Source organism: Clarias gariepinus, chromosome 17 (assembly GCF_024256425.1).
Source record: "Clarias gariepinus isolate MV-2021 ecotype Netherlands chromosome 17, CGAR_prim_01v2, whole genome shotgun sequence".
Taxonomy (NCBI): domain Eukaryota; kingdom Metazoa; phylum Chordata; class Actinopteri; order Siluriformes; family Clariidae; genus Clarias; species Clarias gariepinus.
Window position 1 is genome coordinate 27062489 of NC_071116.1, and position 19960 is coordinate 27082448.

Sequence of the window (19960 nt, forward strand, 5' to 3'; positions counted from 1 at the left end):
CAGCTACAATGGTCTCTGTTTTAATTGATCCGTTACCCACATGTTTTTATAATGTTATTTTAAGAAATACTTTAGAAATAATTATAAAAAACCCTCTGTAATATTTTTAAAGATATGACAAACATAGATAAAGGTGCACTCTAATTACCTCGTGGTGATAATACACGTCGCACAAATAAAAAAAATATGATATAATACCGTTAAATAACAGTGACATACTGTTGTTGTTCGACTACTAACCTGAAGTGAGCAAGTCTTCCCACAATGCACTGTAAAAAACGGCAACCTACTGATATTTCATTAAAACAGCATTTTTCTGTTAAATTTCTATGTAAATTTACAGAAATTTTTTACAGTGATAGGTCTCCAAATGAGCAGCAGGTAAGAATAAAACATCTTTATTTATTTTTTTACATGTGACTTGAAAAACCTTTCATCTACAGTTAAATATAAATATTAAAACTTTGATCATCATGTTATCTAGTATAATTGAGTGTTTTAGCTACATAAATAGGACAGTAGGTTCTCTATTCAACCCCCTAAAATTTTAAAGATACTAGGCTATTTATTTAAATGTATTAATAAAGACAAACATTGTTTTAATGTAATTACACAAAGCATCTTTTTTAAATCATTCTTTTGATTCTAAATCAAAGTGACTAAAACCCTACTCTAAAGCTAATAAATGTATTTTACGATTTGGGACATTATTTAATACAATACAATATTTATTACAATCTCTGTCTCTGTAAATCACACTGCTATGCAGTTAAACCGAGTGCACTGAATGTTGTGTCACTATTTTTAATCATTTATGTGTATAACTCTATGCTAGTTAATGCCATATGCACTGTGCAGTGTTTTATATAGATAGTTAGGTTTTCCAATTAAAACAGCAACGGCATGATTGTTGTATAAACTAGACAATAGGTTTATAGAGTGTGTATTAAGGACTTCATTTTCATTGGAGGAAACAGCTGGTGTGATGAGGGTGAACACAGCGAAGATTTAACTGATCAATCCCTCATGACATTTTGTAAACTGTTATTATGAGAAAGGACTGCACTGGTGCAGATATAACAATTTATAGAAACCAGACACCTTGCCTTAATCCTCCCTCTGTGAGGCGAATTAAAGACCGCGCTGAAAGACGGGGAGGAGCCGAAGGAGCCGAAGTCTGCCGCCGCTTTCATATCATATTTAAAGGGGACGATGGGCGACCAGCAATTTGTGTGGAGTTTACGGAGAATTTTTAGGGAGGCTTAGTACAAAAGTTAGTGGGGCTAAAGCCCCCCTAAAAATGGCCTAGCGACGCCCATGGTTGGAGCCAAAGATACATTCACTGTATTTTTGAAATACTTCTGGATGATAAGAATAATAAGTTTTTCATTTATATAATGCTAATTTTTCATTCATAAATGCAAATGTATAAAAACAAAACCTTATTTTTTAGTCTTTAAAAAGGATTTTATTTGCAATTATGTTCCACCATTGGAAAGGTAAAAAGGCCAAGAAATTTGCTGGAATAAAAAGAGACTTTGGTTTACTAGAAGAAAAATAAAGAGGCCTTTTTGCAATTTTTTTTTCTTATCTATTTTGTTTTATTTATTTATTTTTTCCTTATTATATTTTTTTATTATTTCCTTGACTGTTTTTTTATGCTTTTTTATCTGTGTAATTAATGTGTGCCTTGTTTTTGATCAATGTTTACACAAACTTTATGATGCTATTATAAATGCATAATTAGTTCTATATTTTTGTTCAATAAAAAAATTGTTCTAGTTGTAATGGGAGATATTAGGCATTCTTGATGACCATTTACATTTGCGGATATAGAATTTACTAAAACTACTAGAAAGTCTACTAGAAAATATAAAATCTCTTTTACTTATATTAATTCTTGATCCACTCTGTGTAGTAAATAAAGATTCAACATTAATCCAATTTTTTTTTTACATATATACATTCAAAAAAAGATGCAAAACAGATTCCACATACATTCAACAAAAAGAACTGAATTCAGAATATAGTCTAAGTTCAGACAAAGATCATTGAATTCTCCATAAGTATGTCGTGTGTATGCACAATTCTGAGCGCGGGGTTTGACATTTTGAGAGCAGACAAAGCACTCTATGCACGTGCAGTGTCCCCACTGCGCGCTCAACATGTTCTCCGCGCACGCGCGACTTCTCGATTCTGCCTGCATGCGCGTGCAACATTTATTTTCTGTGCGCGCTTCACTCTGCCTGTATGCTCGCTCAACTTTGTCCAGTGTTACAAAACTGACACAAAACCAGCCAGTCACAGACATCCACACACCACTTTTGATTGGCTGTTCCTTCTCTATCAGCTGGAAATATCGACTGCATAATGGAAGTGTTGGTAATAAAGGTTTATAAGTAAAGCGACCGAGTTGTCCCATTTGAATTTAGTTGATGGAGTCTAACAATGAGCTATATGGATAATAAGATAAGTAAATAAAAAACACAATGAACAAACGAAACTGGTATATACTAATACTTCACTAAATAAAAAATAAATACTATAATATTTGTTTATAATATTTATAAATAAATAAAACTTTATTTATAATGTTTCCCCTATATAATTACTTTTCATTTGTACTCTTATTATATACAATAATATAATTTTTTAAATTATATAAAAAAAATTAAAGCTGGTTTGAGACAATGATCATTTTAAAAGCACTATACAAATTAAAGTATGCGTTTTGCGGTCGATATTGCAAGCTGATAGAGAAGGAACAGCCAATCGGCAGTAGTGTGTGGATGTCTGTGACTTGTGGCTGTTTTGTGGCTGTTTTGTAACACTGGACAAATTCGAGCGAGCGTACAGGCAGAGTCGAGCGCGCACAGAAAATAAATGTTGCACGCGCATGCAGGCAGAGTCGAGCGCGCACAGAGAATTCGCGCGTGCGCGGAGAACATGTTGAGCGCACAGAGGAGACACCGCACGCGCAGAATCGAGCTGTTGAGCGCGCAGTGGAGACACTGCACGCGCATAGAGTGCTTTGTCTCAAAATGTCAAACCCCGCGCTCAGAATTGTGGCAGGAATATAACGCCATACGTTACCTGTGAGTCTTTTCGGTCTTTAGTCGTTCGTTCTTTTCTCACGTGACACCCATAGACGCTATGCGCTGCAATAAATTCAAAAGAATGAACAACTCCGAGCGAATGTAAGATATGATGGTGAGCTACTCATTCTTTTTATTATAATATGTCCGTAGTTGCATTCAGTGGCGGACTGGGACAATAATTCAGGCCGGGAATTTGACTCCACTCCCAGGCCACCTCTGCTGCTGCTGTCACCACCACCCTATTCATGTACTCGACTGATAAACTTGTAGGCTAACCCTATTATTGTAACAGGTAGACTACCAGATGCAATATAAATGAATAAAAAAATAGCCCTTAACAACTCACTAGGAATACACCATTTATACTACCAAACCAATGACAAATAAAAAATTGGCTTTTTAAAAGAGATAATAAGAGACACATTTACATGTTGAAATATTTACATTTTATGTATTTTCAGTGCTCAACTCTAGTATATCAAATGCATCAAAGTAATTAGCACTACTAGTACACCAGTAGGCGTTTGAATTGGGTGATACTTAAAAAAAAAATCTAAATCCTTAGACTGTGGACAGGCAAAATAATCAAAAGAGATATAAAGGCTTTCACCTGAATCCTTCTCTCTCTCACACTCTCACATGTAGTTGCTCTGCAATATGAAATAAGCGTGTTCAATAATCTGTACTTATAATTGTGCAGCCATCAGTTGTATGTCCCCAAAATCACAGTCCTACTACTGATCTTATAAATCATAAAAAAGCACATATGTTTAAAAAGTATAGCCTGCTGCCTGCATGTTTAGTTTTGCTTTAACTTTACCTGAAGGTCCCTGCTCTGACTCAAACGCTGAACTGTCCACCACCTCTAACAGCAGGAGCATTTGCTTCCTTCGTCACCTTTCCAGACGAAACGAGACTTGACACAGCACAGCAGCACTTACATATCGTTGCTCGTTTGTTGGTTTAGTTTTATCGATTGTGATGATCTAAGTGATTTGGATGAAAGTGTTCGTCTGCCAAATTATTATAAATATAATGTAGATGTGGCTGGGATTTTGCAGCAGCTTGCTGCGTCTGCGGCCAGGGCTTTTTTTTCCTTTTTTTTAATACGCTGACTCTCTGCTCCTCCTTTGCGTTTACGCTTCATTTTTTGAACGATTTAGTCAGATATACCCTGTCTCTGGATATAGCCAGATATTAGGCAGTGCGTCGCTGACGTTGAGTCATGTTATGTGTAATTTTCCCTCCTGATTTTCTAATCTTCCCCCTACCTTTCCATTGCCTGATTCGTAGATTAAGAGATCCGTCAATTAATTCGTAGTTATACACCAGCCTATCACATGCCAGGTTGATCGTCTGCACAGCGGCAGCCGGCAGGCCAGAACGACCGTCAGGCCACCGGGAAATGTCCCGGTGCTCCCAATGGCCAGTCCGCCCCTGGTTGCATTGTAATAACTGGAACTATAGCCAAAATGTGTGTATGTAGACCTATTGGGGTATTTTTATTGAAAACGCAACTATTTCTAATCAAAAGAACGAAATTAACTAAATGATTCAAAAAAAGATTCATTCATTTTGATGAATGAGATTCAAAGAACCGAGTGATTAATGATTCAAACTTCCCATCACTACTTTGAGGGTTGTTGTTGGTGGTCTTTCGTCTGACAGTCTTTATTTGGGTGCACGTTCACTAATTGTAGGCGCTTTCTGGATGATGACGCGTCAGATACCTGACCAATCACAGAACATGAAGGCGGGGTTTGTTTTTCCGTTATTTCGAAAAAGTGTAGGAGAAACGTACCTGTGATGTAACTGGTTGCAACGTCACGCCAGTGCAGGTGTAGAGAGAAAGAGCTGTGCGTGAAAGTGAAGGTTAAAAACGTGTGAAGAAGGACAGAGTTCATTACTCATTATTCCTAAGAGGGAAATTGTTTCTTATTAATTAGTACAATATGCTGAGGACGGTGGTGTGTCGGGCCAGAAGTGGGCTTTTAAAGGTGAGTGACATTTGTAAAGACAGGATTTCAGTTGGATTTCAAATTTAAAGTTTCATCCAGCAGCATGCAGTGACGTCATTTATTAATTTTATAATCTTATGTTTAATCTATTTTTTAAAAAAAATCTATGACTTTAATTTTAATCTCCTCTGTTGTATCTCCATCAGCTTTCCTGTCCCTCTTAAACACTTCACTGTCTGTCTCTCGAATCACATATAAATCTACATTTTTCGACATAATCTCCTCGCTTTTTAATACACTTTGTCAGTCTGACAACAAGTTTTTGTATTACCTCATTAAAAATTGTTTACGGCTGAGCTGCAAACCCTGAGTGTAGAGACCTGCACTCCCGCGGGACCCAGCGAGACAAGATTTGATGGGTGAATGCAGGTGCGGGCGGTAAGGTCCTCATGTATGTGCGGGTTGCGAGAGAAAAAAATAATAATCGCGGGACTCCCGCAAAATGGAATTATCTTAAAATTAATTTATTGAAAACAAATACTATATTATTTATCTACTGCACAAAAGCAACAAGAACGACAAAAATAAAATAAAAACAATTTACAGGCGCAAGGTCGGAACTTATTTTTATTTATTAAGAAATAAGGATAACTTATGTTCAATGTTTGGACATTGCTGAAGGTAAAAAAGCATAACGGTCTGAAGCAGTATTAGGCCAAATGATTTTCTGTTTGACCACTTGAAAAATCAACGTTTATTATTATTATTTTGTTTTATTGCAAAATTATAAGCCAATTTCTAACAGTTCTGAGTGTATTTCTATGTTCTGAAAAGCTCCTCGTTCGTGTTCATGTTCATCATTCCATTTAATTAAACTCAAATAAAACGAACATATTTATTTTCTGTTCCTTTTTTATATATAGCTACTCAAAAAGGAAAGCAATTGAAACAAATAACAGAATAGCGGGAAGAAGCAGTAAAAATAAAACTACTTATATATTTACCTGCGGGATTTTTGCGGGCGGGAGCGGGACAAAATTAGAATACTGCGGGCGGGAGCGGGAGAAAATAATATATGGGTCATTGACGGATAAGACTTTTTAATAGGCCAATTTTAAAATACCAAAAATATGAATATGTTTGGCCATTTTCTAAACATTTGGAATGTAGTGTACACATGCCTTTATAAAAAAAAGTAAAAAAAATTGTCATTTTAGTGTTTTTACACTTAAGTTAATAAAACATAGCCTTAAAAAATCATCTGGGCGACCGTAATATATCTTAGAATTCACATTTTTATTTATCATTAAGACTAGTTGAACTCATATCAGTAAGTAGATAAACTGATGAAGAAAGATAAACTTTAGTGCCCTTTCATTTTATGAAAACCATTATTTCACAAGTTTATTCTATAATATCAGACTCTCCTTCATTATCCAGTTAAAATAAATGTTTATCCCTATAAAAGGAATGGAAAATGGCTGAATTTAGAAAAAAAAAGATACAATATACAAATAATTATACTTAAACAATTAACTCTATGTATATAATTGATGTATAGAATATAAAAACTACAAATATAGGACATATATCATTTAAAACATTTAGCAGTGGTCGCCCCACATGATACTCGGTCGCCCCATATGATGTTTTCAAGTTTACTCAAGTATAACAGGCTAACGGTTAGCCTCAGAAACCAAACTAGCTTCTTCTAGTGACAAAGCACTATCAAATTTATCATCAAAATATAGATTTGTGGAAAAAAATTATAATTCACAGTTTTGGGGTGGTCGCCCCACATGATGACCAAAAGTGACTACGACATCACAGCCGTTAAAAAACAGCTTTTTCTTACTATATGAGAGAGACTGAATTACTATACAGTTGTTTCCGGGGGTTTTCACTTGTGTCTGGCGGATGCAGTGTCCCATCCTTGAGATGTTTTTTAAAATAAAGGTCCCAAAATTGTGGTTTGTTGATGGTCGCCCCGGATGAAATGGATAGAATCAACATAATTCGGACAACATTCGTTTGTATATCATGATAGAAATATATGAGCAAATGCTTTATAGTTTTGTCAATGGATGTAAAACATGTTTAAAATTATGCCAACTAGGAAAGGGATATATTTAAGTTGATTTAAAGTGTTTTTAAGCCAGTTTTCCTAACAAAAGTCAAGGCCAGACGGTCGCTTCATATGGTGTTTTGGCACTTCGGATAGCAAAAAAATGATGAAAAACTTAAAAATTTGGAGAAGTTAGAGTGATTTAGTAGGTAAAGAAGGTATAACAAGTAGATGAGAAATTTTTTTATGTATTTTTTTAGTTTTTTCTGCAAAATAAAATTAACCCGGACAGAAAAAGGGGGCGTCACGTCATTGACCCATATATTTTTGCGGGAGCGGGACTGAATCTTGCGGAAACGGGACGGAAAAATCCGTCCCGCGCAGGTCTCTAAAAACAAGCACAGCGATGAGTCAACGTCCGCTGATTTCAACAGACTGAAGACAAATGACCGTTGTCTGACAGACCCCTACGTTAGGCCCCGCCCCACACTGTAGTTCATGGATGAATTTGTGAAAGTTTTTCCAAAGGGAAATAGGAGACTGTTGTTTTAGAGTAGATTAAAGAGAAGAGAGCTGTTCATTTACTTTAAAAAAAAAAAAAAACATTAAAATAATAATATATATAAAAAAACAGAATATGATCTGTTCTATAGCCCATCTGCTTTAACTTATTTTTTTTATTTTTCATAAGACAACCTCTTAGTTTTGTAAATATTCTAGTTATAGTGTGTTAAGTCTTATTTTAGGTTAAACATTTTTGATAAATGTTATGTCATTGATTGATAAAATCTGGATTAAGAATATTTTATTTTGTTTTATTTATTTAATTTAAATTTAGTTCCCCCCCCTGAGGGATTGGCGCCTTATTGTGGTCAGGGGGTTTGCGTGCCTCAGTGACCTTAAGAGCTATACCAGCAGGAGCTTAGTATTTAAGTGGGACACACAAGTTCAGGGGTGGGCAATTATTTTTCCCCAGGGGCCAAATGAGAAGCACAAAATATTGAAAAGGGCCGGGCCAAAAGTTTGAAATCTACTCTGGTTATTAATTTTATTTCTATGTTGAAATAAGTAAATGGCATTGTTTAAAGTGGCTGGTAAGAGTATGTGTTATTGTTAGATAATGAGAGAATGAAGTTGTTTTACAAAAACTGAATTTATTCAGTGAAATGATGCAAAACAATGGTAAGTGTAACTTTTTGTTTTTAACTTTCTTAACTTTCTATTAAGATACCACAATATCTTTGTATGCCAACAATAATGTAACATAACTCACAACATTTTTGTCAACATTCAATGTAAACATGTTTCAGTGTTTTTTTCTTGTTCAGTGAGAGAAATCTAGCCTCTGTAGAGTTTAACAAGTGCATCGAAATCAGGTTGAATGTTTTAGGTGGAGATGTGAAGGACATCTGTCATTTATGCAAAATTTTAAAGTAGGTTTTATTTTCTTTATTCCAAGCAATCTTTCACGGGCCTTAAAATGCCCGGGTCTGCCTAAGTTGGACAGGTCTGAAGGTAGAGGCCTGACAAAGTGCAAGGACAATATATTACTATAAGCACAGAGGAAAAACTGTGCTCGAACATGATGTGTACACATGATGCCCCCTTCACATGTCTGACTTCCCCATATGGTCTAGTCTAGAACCGGCCCTGGTGCTGACGTACATAGTATGTGAGAGCACAACGTCCTTGGATATCAGTCCTTTGGTTTTAATTTGAACTTTAGTCTTCAGGTTTCAATAAGCGTTTCACTGTAATGAGCACTGTTGTTGAACCTTTTTTCTGATAATGTTCCAATTCTGGCCCTTGAGAATCCAAGAAATCTGTAAGCATTGATGAATTTTCCAGCTCATGACTGACTTGTTTTTAATTCTTTATTAAACATTTCTGCAACTGCGGGGGTGGGGGGTGCAATCCAGTGTCTTCTTGTGCCAGTCCCAAGTCTGGATAAATGCAGAAGGTTGTGTCAGAAAGGGCATCCAACGTAAAACATTTGCCAAATCAATGATGCGAATCACGAATATAAATCCCATACCGGATCAGTCGTGGCCCGGGTTAACAACGACCGCCACTGGTGTTGTTGACCTACAGGGTGCTGGTGGAAATTGGGCTACTGTTGGTCGAAGAAGGAGAGGAGGAAGGCGTGTTCGAAAGCAGAAGGAGAAGAGGAAAGGCAAGAGTTTAGGAGTGATAGTAGGGATTTTGAATGTTGGGACCATGACAGAGAAGGGAAGAGAGTTGGTTGATAGGAAGGTGGATATACTGTGTGTCCAGGAGACCAGGTAGCAAGGCCAGAAGCTTAGGATCAGGGTTCAAATTGTTTTACCATGGTGTGGATAGAAAAAGAAATGGAGTAGGAGTTATTCTGAAAGAGGAGTTTGTAAGGAATGTTCTAGAGGTGAAGAGAGTATCAGATAGGGTGATGAGTCTGAAGCTGGAAATTGAAGGGATAATGTTTAATGTTGTTAGTGGTTATGCCCCACAGGTAGGATGTGAGTTAGAAGAGAAGGAGAAATTTTGGAGTGAGATGAAGTGATGCAGAGCATCCCCAGAGGTGAGAGAGTGGTGATTGGTGCAGACTTCAATGGGCATGTTGGGGAAGGGAACAGAGGTGATGAAAATGTGATGGGCAGGTTTGGTCTTCAGGACAGGAATGTAGAAGGACAGATGGTGGTGGACTTTGCAAGGAGGATGAAAATGGCAGTGGTAAATACTTTCTTCCAGAAGAGGCAGGAACATAGGGTGACATATAAGAGTGGAGGCAGAAGCACTCAGGTCGACTACATTTTGTAGATCAGTGACTGCAATGTGTTGGTAGGGGAGAGTGTAGCCAGATAACACAGAATGGTGGTGTGTAAAATAACCCTGGTGGTGAGGAAGGTGAAGAGGACAAAGGCAGAGCAGAGGACAAAGTGGTGGAAGCTGAGAAAGGAGGAATGTTGTGAAGTCTTTAGGGAGGAGTTGAGACAGGCTATGGGTAGTCAGGAGGTGCTTGCAGTTGACTGAACAACTACAGCCAATGTGATCAGGGAGACAGGTAGGAGGGTACTTGGTGTATCATCAGGTAATGGGAAAGTGGACAAGGAGACTTGGTGGTGGAATGAGGAAGTCCAGGAGTTTATACAGGGGCTCTTCTTATATGAGGTCACAAATTCAATTCCATTTTATTTCTATTTAACAATGGTCATTGTCTCAAAGCAGCTTCACAAAAATTAAAGGAAAATGGGGGATAATGTAATGGGCTTGTATGGACAGAAAATAAACATGAAAAACCTTGTGTGTTTGTGTGCGCGTTTGTGTTTCTAGCAACCATGCCGGACCGTCCCAGTGTTGTGGGGAACTTGAGCTCAGCACCAGCGCTGGGCCTCCAGCCTTCCCAAAAACACGGTGATCCTGGTCGTGCCGGAGCAGGAAGCCTGGGTGGTGGAGAGGATGGGCCGCTTCCACAGAATCCTCAAGCCGGTACAGTATTGATTTGGGCTCGGTTTCTTGAAAGCTTCTTATCACTAAGTAGTTCTTAAGTTGTACCTTAACTTCTCTTTTAATGTTATGGCGCATTTCCCGAAACGTTCTTACGCTAAGTATCTCTTAGGTAAGTCACACGTTCGTAAGGTTGGTCTGGACCAACCTTAACTCATTCTTAGCGTAGTTTCACCTCAAGACACTAGTCGCCGCTACTGAGCAGCAGTCGTTATAAATCAGCGGCGTATGGAAGCACATTTTGGCCTGTTATCAAAGTCGTATTAATGATGGAATATACTGTACACCTGTTTAAGAATTAAATTTTATTTGATATCAGAACTAATAGAGTGACTTGTAATTAGCCTATTTTATAATGTGACTAATGCATTAAAATTGGCAATCACTTTTAATATTAAACAGGTGGCAAACAATTTGGCAGCGATGCAGCGTGTTGTGCTAAACTGAAGATAGCGCCGTCCGTGAAGCCGTGAGGTTCATGTAAATTTTGCCTTTAGGCAAAACTTTAGCCTTTTTCAAATTTTCCTGGAGGTCGCTATTAAAAAAAATAAATAAATAAGGTTTCGCCTTCCAAGGCAACAGATTATGGAGCTTCTTGACCTGCTCAGACCTGCACTTGGCAGACCAGCGCGTCGTACTTAGGCTCTACGTCCCGATGTCCAGCTGTCTGCCTTTTTTTTGTTGAAAATATATTTCATTGATCATTAGCCATCATTCATAGCTGGATGGGCTTTTCTTTTGACACGTTTTATTTTATAAATTTAGATTTAGTTAAATGGGAAAATAAACTTGGGAGTTTCAAACCCCACATCCATTCATTTTTCTGAGTGATTGTAATGCGTAATACCCCTATCTCACCTATGCAGTTTGATTAGCTGTGAGATGCGGTGTTATATCCCTATATCACCTACGCAGTTTTACACAGTGGCCGTAAGTAGGGTTCATCATGAAACAACTTAAAAATTAACAACTCTACCTCTATTTTCCCATCTGTAAAGGGCTGGTTATGTTTACCTAAAATCCCCTGTATTCTCAGTGAACATTCATAAGCTCATTGTTGGGCGGTGAGTGAGTGAGAAAGGACCTGTGTAGATCGCTTATACTGCACCTTAAGCTCATTTATTTTCCTCGCCCTTACCTCAGACTGCTGGGGGTAAGTTTCTTCAAAGTGTCTATGTTTAGCTTCGTAATGGTGTTTAATGTTTCCACTTTTGACAACCGCAACAGAGTCCGAGCAAATAACACACACGGGCCTCGTAGAGCTTGATGCAGGAAGAATGAATGGATATTTTCCCACCCATTCATCGTGGAAACTCTTCAAATCAACTTTTAAAATTTTTTAACGTGACTTTTTTTTGCGCTAATCTGTTTGTGCGCTGCTCTCGCCTTCTGCTCTCTTCAATGCACGCATGACTGCACATCTGAACGTAACGGTTGCCGTGGTAACTGCAGTAGCAACCCGTGGCGCCGTAGGACCCAAATGGCTCTACTGAGCTGACCTTCATGTGCCCGATATACATTTTATTTCATTAGAAAATACCATTTGCTATATATACAGTGGTGTGAAAAACTATTTGCCCCCTTCCTGATTTCTTATTCTTTTGCATGTTTGTCACACTTAAATGTTTCTGCTCATCAAAAACCGTTAACTATTAGTCAAAGATAAAATAATTTAACACAAAATGCAGTTTTTAAATGAAGGTTTACGTTATTAAGGGAGAAAAAAAATCTACATGGCCCTGTGTGAAAAAGTGATTGCCCCCCTTGCTAAAAAATAACTTAACTGTGGTTTATCACACCTGAGTTCAATTTCTGTAGTCACCCCCAGACCTGATTACTGCCACACCTGTTTCAATCAAGAAATCACTTAAATAGGAGCTACCTGACACAGAGAAGTAGACCAAAAGCACCTCAAAAGCTAGACATCATGCCAAGATCCGAACAAATTCAGGAACAAATGAGAACAAAAGTAATTGAGATCTATCAGTCTGGTAAAGGATATAAAGCCATTTCTAAAGCTTTGGGACTCCAGCGAACCACAGTGAGAGCCATTATCCACAAATGGCAAAAACATAGAACAGTGGTGAACCTTCCCAGGAGTGGCCGGCCAACCAAAATTACCCCAAGAACGCAGAGACAACTCATCCGAGAGGCCAAAAAAGACCCCAGGACAACATCTAAAGAACTGCAGGCCTCCCTTGCCTCAATTAAGGTCAGTGTTCACGACTCCACCATAAGAAAGAGACTGGGCAAAAACGGCCTGCATGGCAGATTTCCAAGGCGCAAACCACTTTTAAGCAAAAAGAACATTAAGGCTCGTCTCAATTTTGCTAAAAAACATCTCAATGATTGCCAAGACTTTGGGGGAAATACCTTGTGGACCGACGAGACAAAAGTTTAACTTTTTGGAAGCTGCGTGTTCCGTTACATCTGGCATAAAAGTAACACAGCATTTCAGAAAAAGAACATCATACCAACAGTAAAATATGGTGGTGGTAGTGTGATGGTCTGAGGTTGTTTTGCTGCTTCAGGACCTGGAAGGCTTGCTGTGATAGATGGAACCATGAATTCTACTGTCTACCAAAAAATCCTGAAGGAGAATGTCCGGCCATCTGTTTGTCAACTCAAGCTGAAGCGATCTTGGGTGCTGCAGCAGGACAATGACCCAAAACACACCAGCAAATCCACCTCTGAATGGCTGAAGAAAAACAAAATGAAGACTTTGGAGTGGCCTAGTCAAAGTCCTGACCTGAATCCTATTGAGATGTTGTGGCATGACCTTAAAAAGGCGGTTCATGCTAGAAAACCCTCAAATAAAGCTGAATTACAACAATTCTGCAAAGATGAGTGGGCCCAAATTCCTCCAAAACGCTGTAAAAGACTCGTTGCAAGTTATCGCAAACGTTTGATTGCAGTTATTGCTGCTAAGGGTGGCCCAACCAGTTATTAGGTTCAGGGGGCAATTACTTTTTCACACAGGGCCATGTAGGTTTGGATTTTTTTTCTCCCTAAATAATAAAAACCATCATTTAAAAACTGCATTTTGTGTTTACTTGTGTTATCTTTGACTAATAGTTAAATGTGTTTGATCAAATTCAAATTCAAATTTTATTTGTCACATACACAATCATACAGAGTACAATATGCAGTGAAATGATTTTGTGCGACCACAGAGTTGCGACGGCAGCCACCTAACCGGCGCCATCATAGAAGATAAGAAATAGATACATTAGGACAACGAGGGTAAAAAATCCCCTCCCAGACTGTCCTTCGAAAAGGACAGTGTGCGATCAGGGGTACAAAAATACCTCAGCAACAAGCACATAAAAACATGTAAACACAAGACATAAACATTGCAACGATTAGGGTACAGGGGATAGGAAATGTCCAATGTAGGCAAACAGCTCCAGTCCCTGCAGCTAGAGAGCGCTGGTCCCGATTCCGCCTACCCACACTGAAGGGAATAAGCACACGAAGGCGTTGGATATGGGGAAGGTAGACTGTCTATCTGTAGCTGTTATGTGTGTGCGTGAGTGCGTGCGTATCAGTTTGTAAGCCTGTAACATCCCGTAATAATCTGCGCCAGGTGTCCTTGAAGGGGGGGGGGGGGGGAGGAAGATTCCAGAGCGTCTCGTTATCTTGGTCTTCGGGGAGTTAGTTATGTCTCCAGCCACGGCCTTGAAATGCAGTAGCTGGAAAGAAAAGGGGCAGCGGAAAAGAAAAGAAAATCATATTTTCCAGGTTTCGGTCAATATCTGCCAATTTCACAGATATTTAATGTCCATCACTGGTCTCCAGGTCTGTCCAAATCACGTTGCATAGCTGCTAGTCTCACCAAGATGTTATCCAATTTGATTGATGATCAGAAACATTTTGTGTGACAAACATGCAAAAGAATAAGAAATCAGGAAGGGGTCTCCAGGTCTGTCCAAATCACGTTGCATAGCTGCTAGTCTCACCAAGATGTTATCCAATTTGATTGATGATCAGAAACATTTTGTGTGACAAACATGCAAAAGAATAAGAAATCAGGAAGGGGGCAAATATTTTTTCACACCACTATATATATAAATATAATACTAAGTCAAAAGTCTTCGCGGTCCGGATGGACGCATCTCGCGGTCCGGATTCGGACCGGGGTCCGCCAGTTGGCGACCCCTGCTGTAGGGGTATTAAACCTCTACTCTGGCATCTCATCGTATTCATTCCATAAGTGTGCTATACAACCCCAACCACTGACATACTTCACATTGTTTCTGAAGCTGGTGAAGAGTTTTGTCAGCTGTTTGTCAATCAACTATGATTGTATACCTGGTTCATTTTACCGCCACTGCAGGTTACATAATAATATTAGCGACAGTTTGGAGATTTCATTTATATATTTGTCTATTATGCCATGCTATTGATAAGTTAACCAATGTCGAAATAAATGTTATTAAAAAGTTTTAGTGCCATGTGTAATTAGCATAGAAAGTGACATCTTTCTTAACGCTGTCATGAAAAAGGAGTCAAAAATCTGTTCCTGAGCAATGTCAGCTAATTCAGTATCTTTACTGTAGACAGCGCCTTGTAACGTCGGACGTAGGAGGCAGGGACTTTAGAAGACTCCTAAGGGACAGTTCGAGAAATACACTTAGAAAAGTTGTCACTTTACAGAAGATATATCTTAAGAGTCTTCTTAGCTCGCAAATAGTGTGCGTTATCGAGAAACCGGGCCTTGTACACTTACCTAATAGCCTACTACTAGTGGTGTAAGGGACTGTAGTTGTTCTGCACGTCACTCCTCGCACACAAACTGCAGATTAATTGCAAAGTTTAACCATCACAGTGCAAAATCTATTTTCATTTTTCAGGTTTTTAGTTAGGGTTATTTTGTTTGTGTACTTCTCAGACACCGTAAAGTTGCCAGCTTGGGTGATTTTATTTTATCTTTTTTCCAGGCAACTTTTTATTATGGTTGAGAAATTGTGTCTTGGGCTGGTGAAAATACAAGGGATGGGAATCACCAGGGATCATCCGATACCATGTTATCACAATAACTAGGCGTTGATTTTTATTAATATTGAAGTTTTGTAATTATCTAAATCTTATTATCCTAATTATCTTGATCTTGTGTGTGAGTAGTTTGGAGTGCCACCTATAGGATTGTAGTGGAACGTCAACACACTGTATTACCACCTCAAATGCAAACAAACCTTTGCTTACGAATAGAAATCGGTTTTGGTGTCACCGTGGCGTTACATGAATCACCACACAATAGAATCATGATGCATAACTAAATCGATTTTTTTCCCCTCGTGATTAATGATTGATTGATTATTTATCTTTTTTTTTTTATGATTGTTTATTTATTGTAGAACAAAGCCAGCTTACCTAGCTAGCAACAACTATATACAAGCCAGGGTTTGCATTAACAGAAAGTACATGAGACCATAAATGAGGAAAAAAAAAATATATATATATATATATAAAAAAAAAATTATATATATATATATATACATACACATAAAAAAAAAAAAAAAATATATATATATATATATATATATATATATATATATATACATACATACATACATATAAAATAAAATTAAATAAATAAATAAATAATAATAATAATAATAAAATAAATAAATAATACTAATAATTCCAGGGTGACAAACAACCTACCTACAACTGGGATGTATTACTATTTGCCTTACAGTACAGTTTAGTCTATCTAGTTATTATAGTAGAAAGTTTTTCAATGAACTCAGACCATGCTTTGATTGTATGGGGTTTAGCTCTGTTCATCCTTGCTGTAGAGCGCTCTAGCAGCGCAATATTTTTTAATTCTATAAGCCACATTTTATCCGCTGGAAATGTGGGTTCGTGCCACATTTAGAAAATAACCTTCTTGGCTGCAGTCAGTGCAGTATGAAATATCCGACGTTGGTAAACGTTTAAATTAAGGTCGTAATCATCATTCAATAAACAAATATTGGGGTATTTAGGAATAAACCCATCACAGAGTTCAGAGATTGTTCGACAAACTTTATCCCAAAATAAGCTAATAATTGGACAATCAAAAAACATATGCATGTAAGTCCCCACCATATTTGAATTACACAATGTACAAAAAGGAGAGGGTAAGCGCTTCATTCTGTGTAGCACATATGGAGTTGCATAAGCCTTGTGGATCAGTTTATAATGTATAAGTTGATGCGCAGGATTCTTGGACATCACTGAAATACTTTCCCAAATCCAGTCCCAATTGAGTTTGTAGGTGGGTAGTTCCTTATCCCATATCGTGATGATTGGAAGTGCAGCAGAGTCATGATTAAGCAGTTTGTTGTAAATATTTGAGACAGCTCCACGTGACATATGAAAATTTACCCAGCTCCTCAGTGGATGAGTGAGCAAATTACAGTTCCAAGGTACTCCGTAAGCGCGCATTGCACTTCTCAACCTTAAGTACAGAAAGTAGGAACTTCCAGGGAGATTATAACCTTCTTTCAAATCCTGAAATGACCTTAAACCCTGTTTATCAAAAATATCACCCAAAACCAAAACACCTTGATCTGACCACGGCTTAAAGACAAAGGGTTTTCCCCCAGATTGTAGATGATAATTATTCCAGATTGGGGATTCTTTTGTAAATTTGTTATCACATTTAGTAAATTTGCAAACATCATACCAAATTTTAAGGGAGTCCACCACTATTTTATTATTCAATTGTCTAATTTTCTTAGGTAAACCAGTAAATAACAGATTTTGTAATCGGTGTGGATGCACAGCTGCAGCTTCGATGCTACGCCAAGCAATGTCAGAATCTACTTCCAACCACGCCTTCAATGAGCGGAGTTGACATGCCCAGAAATACAGCTGAATGTTAGGAAGCGCCAAACCCCCTTTGGCCGGAGTTCTCTGTAGAGTCTTAAGTTTAATTCTTGGACGTTTGTTGTTCCATATGAATTTAGTTATCATGGAATTGAATTCTTTGAAAATTGTTTTACAAGGAGAAAGAGGAATCATGGTAAACAAAAATAAAAGCCTAGGTAGAACATTCATTTTAATGATTGCAATCCTACCTTGCAAAGAAATTAAAAGTGCTCCCCATCTCTCTAGGTCCCGTCTGATATTACTAAGTACGGAACTATAGTTTTGTTTGACCACAGCCTGGAGTGAAGGAAAGATCTGAATTTCTAGATATGTAAATGCATTAGTGACTGGAATTGCGGAGGACACAGGTGTGATATCCGTTCGCACAGACAATGGCATTAGTACTGATATTCCCCAGTTAATCTTGTACCCGCTCACATCACTAAAGTCATTGAATATTTTAAGACATTGCGTAAGGGAGATAGAAATATCAGATAAATACAATAGAATATCATCAGCGAAGAGAGAAATGTGATGTCTACGATTGTCTATAATGATAGGAGAGATTATATGGTCCTGACGAATTGCCTGGGCCAGATGTTCTAAAGAGAGTGCAAACAGCAATGGTGAGAGTGGACAACCCTGTCTTGTACCTCTACCCAGAGGAAAAGCACTAGAGCAACTCATTCCTGTCGACACCCTTGCTGCTGAATTAGTGTATAGAGTTTGTACCATATGTATAAAATAAGGGCCAAAACCAAAACGCTTTAAAACTGACCAGAGGTATGTCCATTCGACGCGATCAAAGGCTTTCTCTGCGTCTAGCGAGAGAATGGCACTTTGATCATCGATTAGGTTGGACCTGTCTATGATATTCAGTAGGCGCCTGACATTATCTGTAGCAGAGCGACCTTTAAGAAATCCTGTCTGATCATATGAAATTATGGAACCTGCAATTTGATCTAAGCGGCGGGCTAGAACTTTGGCGTAAAGCTTAGTATCTGTACTGATTAATGAAATCGGTCTGTAACTAGAGCAACTGAGATGGTCCTTCCCCTTTTTCAAAATCAGGGAGATTAAAGCAGTATTCTGATCTCTGTGGAAAGAAAACCTACATCTATTGCAAAATTTAACGAGTCGAGAAGAAGTGGACCAAGTAAGTCCCACACCGCTAGATACAACTCCGGGGGTAAGCCATCTAGGCCAGGGGCCTTACCTGTATTCATTGACTCTAGTGCCTCTCTTAGTTCACCTAATTCAATTGGAGAATCTAAATAATTCCGTTGCTCCTCACTTAGGCAAGGGAGATTTAATTTTGATAAAAAATCAATACTTTGATGATTCTCCACCCCCAACTCAGAACTGTAAAGATGCTCATAGAAGTTCTTAAATGTAACGTTCACCTCCTCTGGGGCAGTACGCAGGACGCCTTTGCTATCCTTAATGGCTGTTATTGACGACATTACATCATTATGTTTCAGCCTCAAAGCCAGTAATTTAGTGGGCCACTCTCCATTGAAATAATAATTTTGTTTGGTGCGATGGATCAGGAATTCTGCTTTCCTTAATAAGATTGCCTTACAATCAGATTTAAAATTTCCTAGAATTCTGCTCTTTTGTTCTGAAAAAGTTTCTTTTAAATCTTTCTCCAATATTTCAATTTGGTCCTCCAGCCGATTTAATTCTTTAGTTTTAGACTCATTTTCATAGGAGGCAAAGGAGATACAGTTCCCTCTCAGAAAACATTTGGTTGTTTCCCATAAAATCTGTGGGTTTACAGCTGAACTGGAGTTCTCTGAGAGGAACACAGTCAAACTATCCCGTAGCTGTTTAGTAAAATCATCTTTCAATAACAGAGATGTATTAAAGCGCCATCTTTTTGTCTTATGGAATCTTGTAGGGGGACACAAATTGCCAATCACTGCCGAATGGTCTGAAATCAGCATGGGAAGAATACCAATGCTGTTTACACTCTGAATAAGACATTTTGATACTAAAATATAATCTATTCTTGTAAATGTCTTATGTCGGAAAGAATAAAAAGTGTAATCCCTACAATTTTCATTCTTCATCCTCCAGATATCACATAAGTCATTATCCATAATGAAATAGTTAAATGCTTGTGAAGAGTGATCCTTACAGTACAGTATTAGCATCTATACCTACCACCAGGCTGTAGTCACCAAAACCGAGAAGGAGCTTAGTAAGCGTAGGGAAAAAATCTGCATCAAATTTATTAGGGGCATAGACTGAAACAAAAACTATTTTTAAATTATTCCATGATCCTGGAACATATGTAATCCATCCATGCTCGTCACCTCCTGATTTCTCTATTATGAATGGAAATCTTCTATTCTGAAGTATGACCACTCCCCTCGAAGCACTAGTGTAAGATGAGGAGGCTATCATTTTAAAATGTCTGTTTTGACAACGAGTTACATCTGAGGCCCTAAGGTGAGATTCTTGTATAAGGGCAATATTGACTCTTTTACGATGTAAAT

General features: G+C 38.0%; 1 pseudogene; it reads left to right on the top strand.

The window, feature by feature from the left end:
- Positions 1-4996: 4996 nt before the first annotated feature.
- The window catches only part of LOC128505408 (stomatin-like protein 2, mitochondrial), a 32847-nt pseudogene continuing 17883 nt past the window's right edge, over positions 4997-19960 (top strand).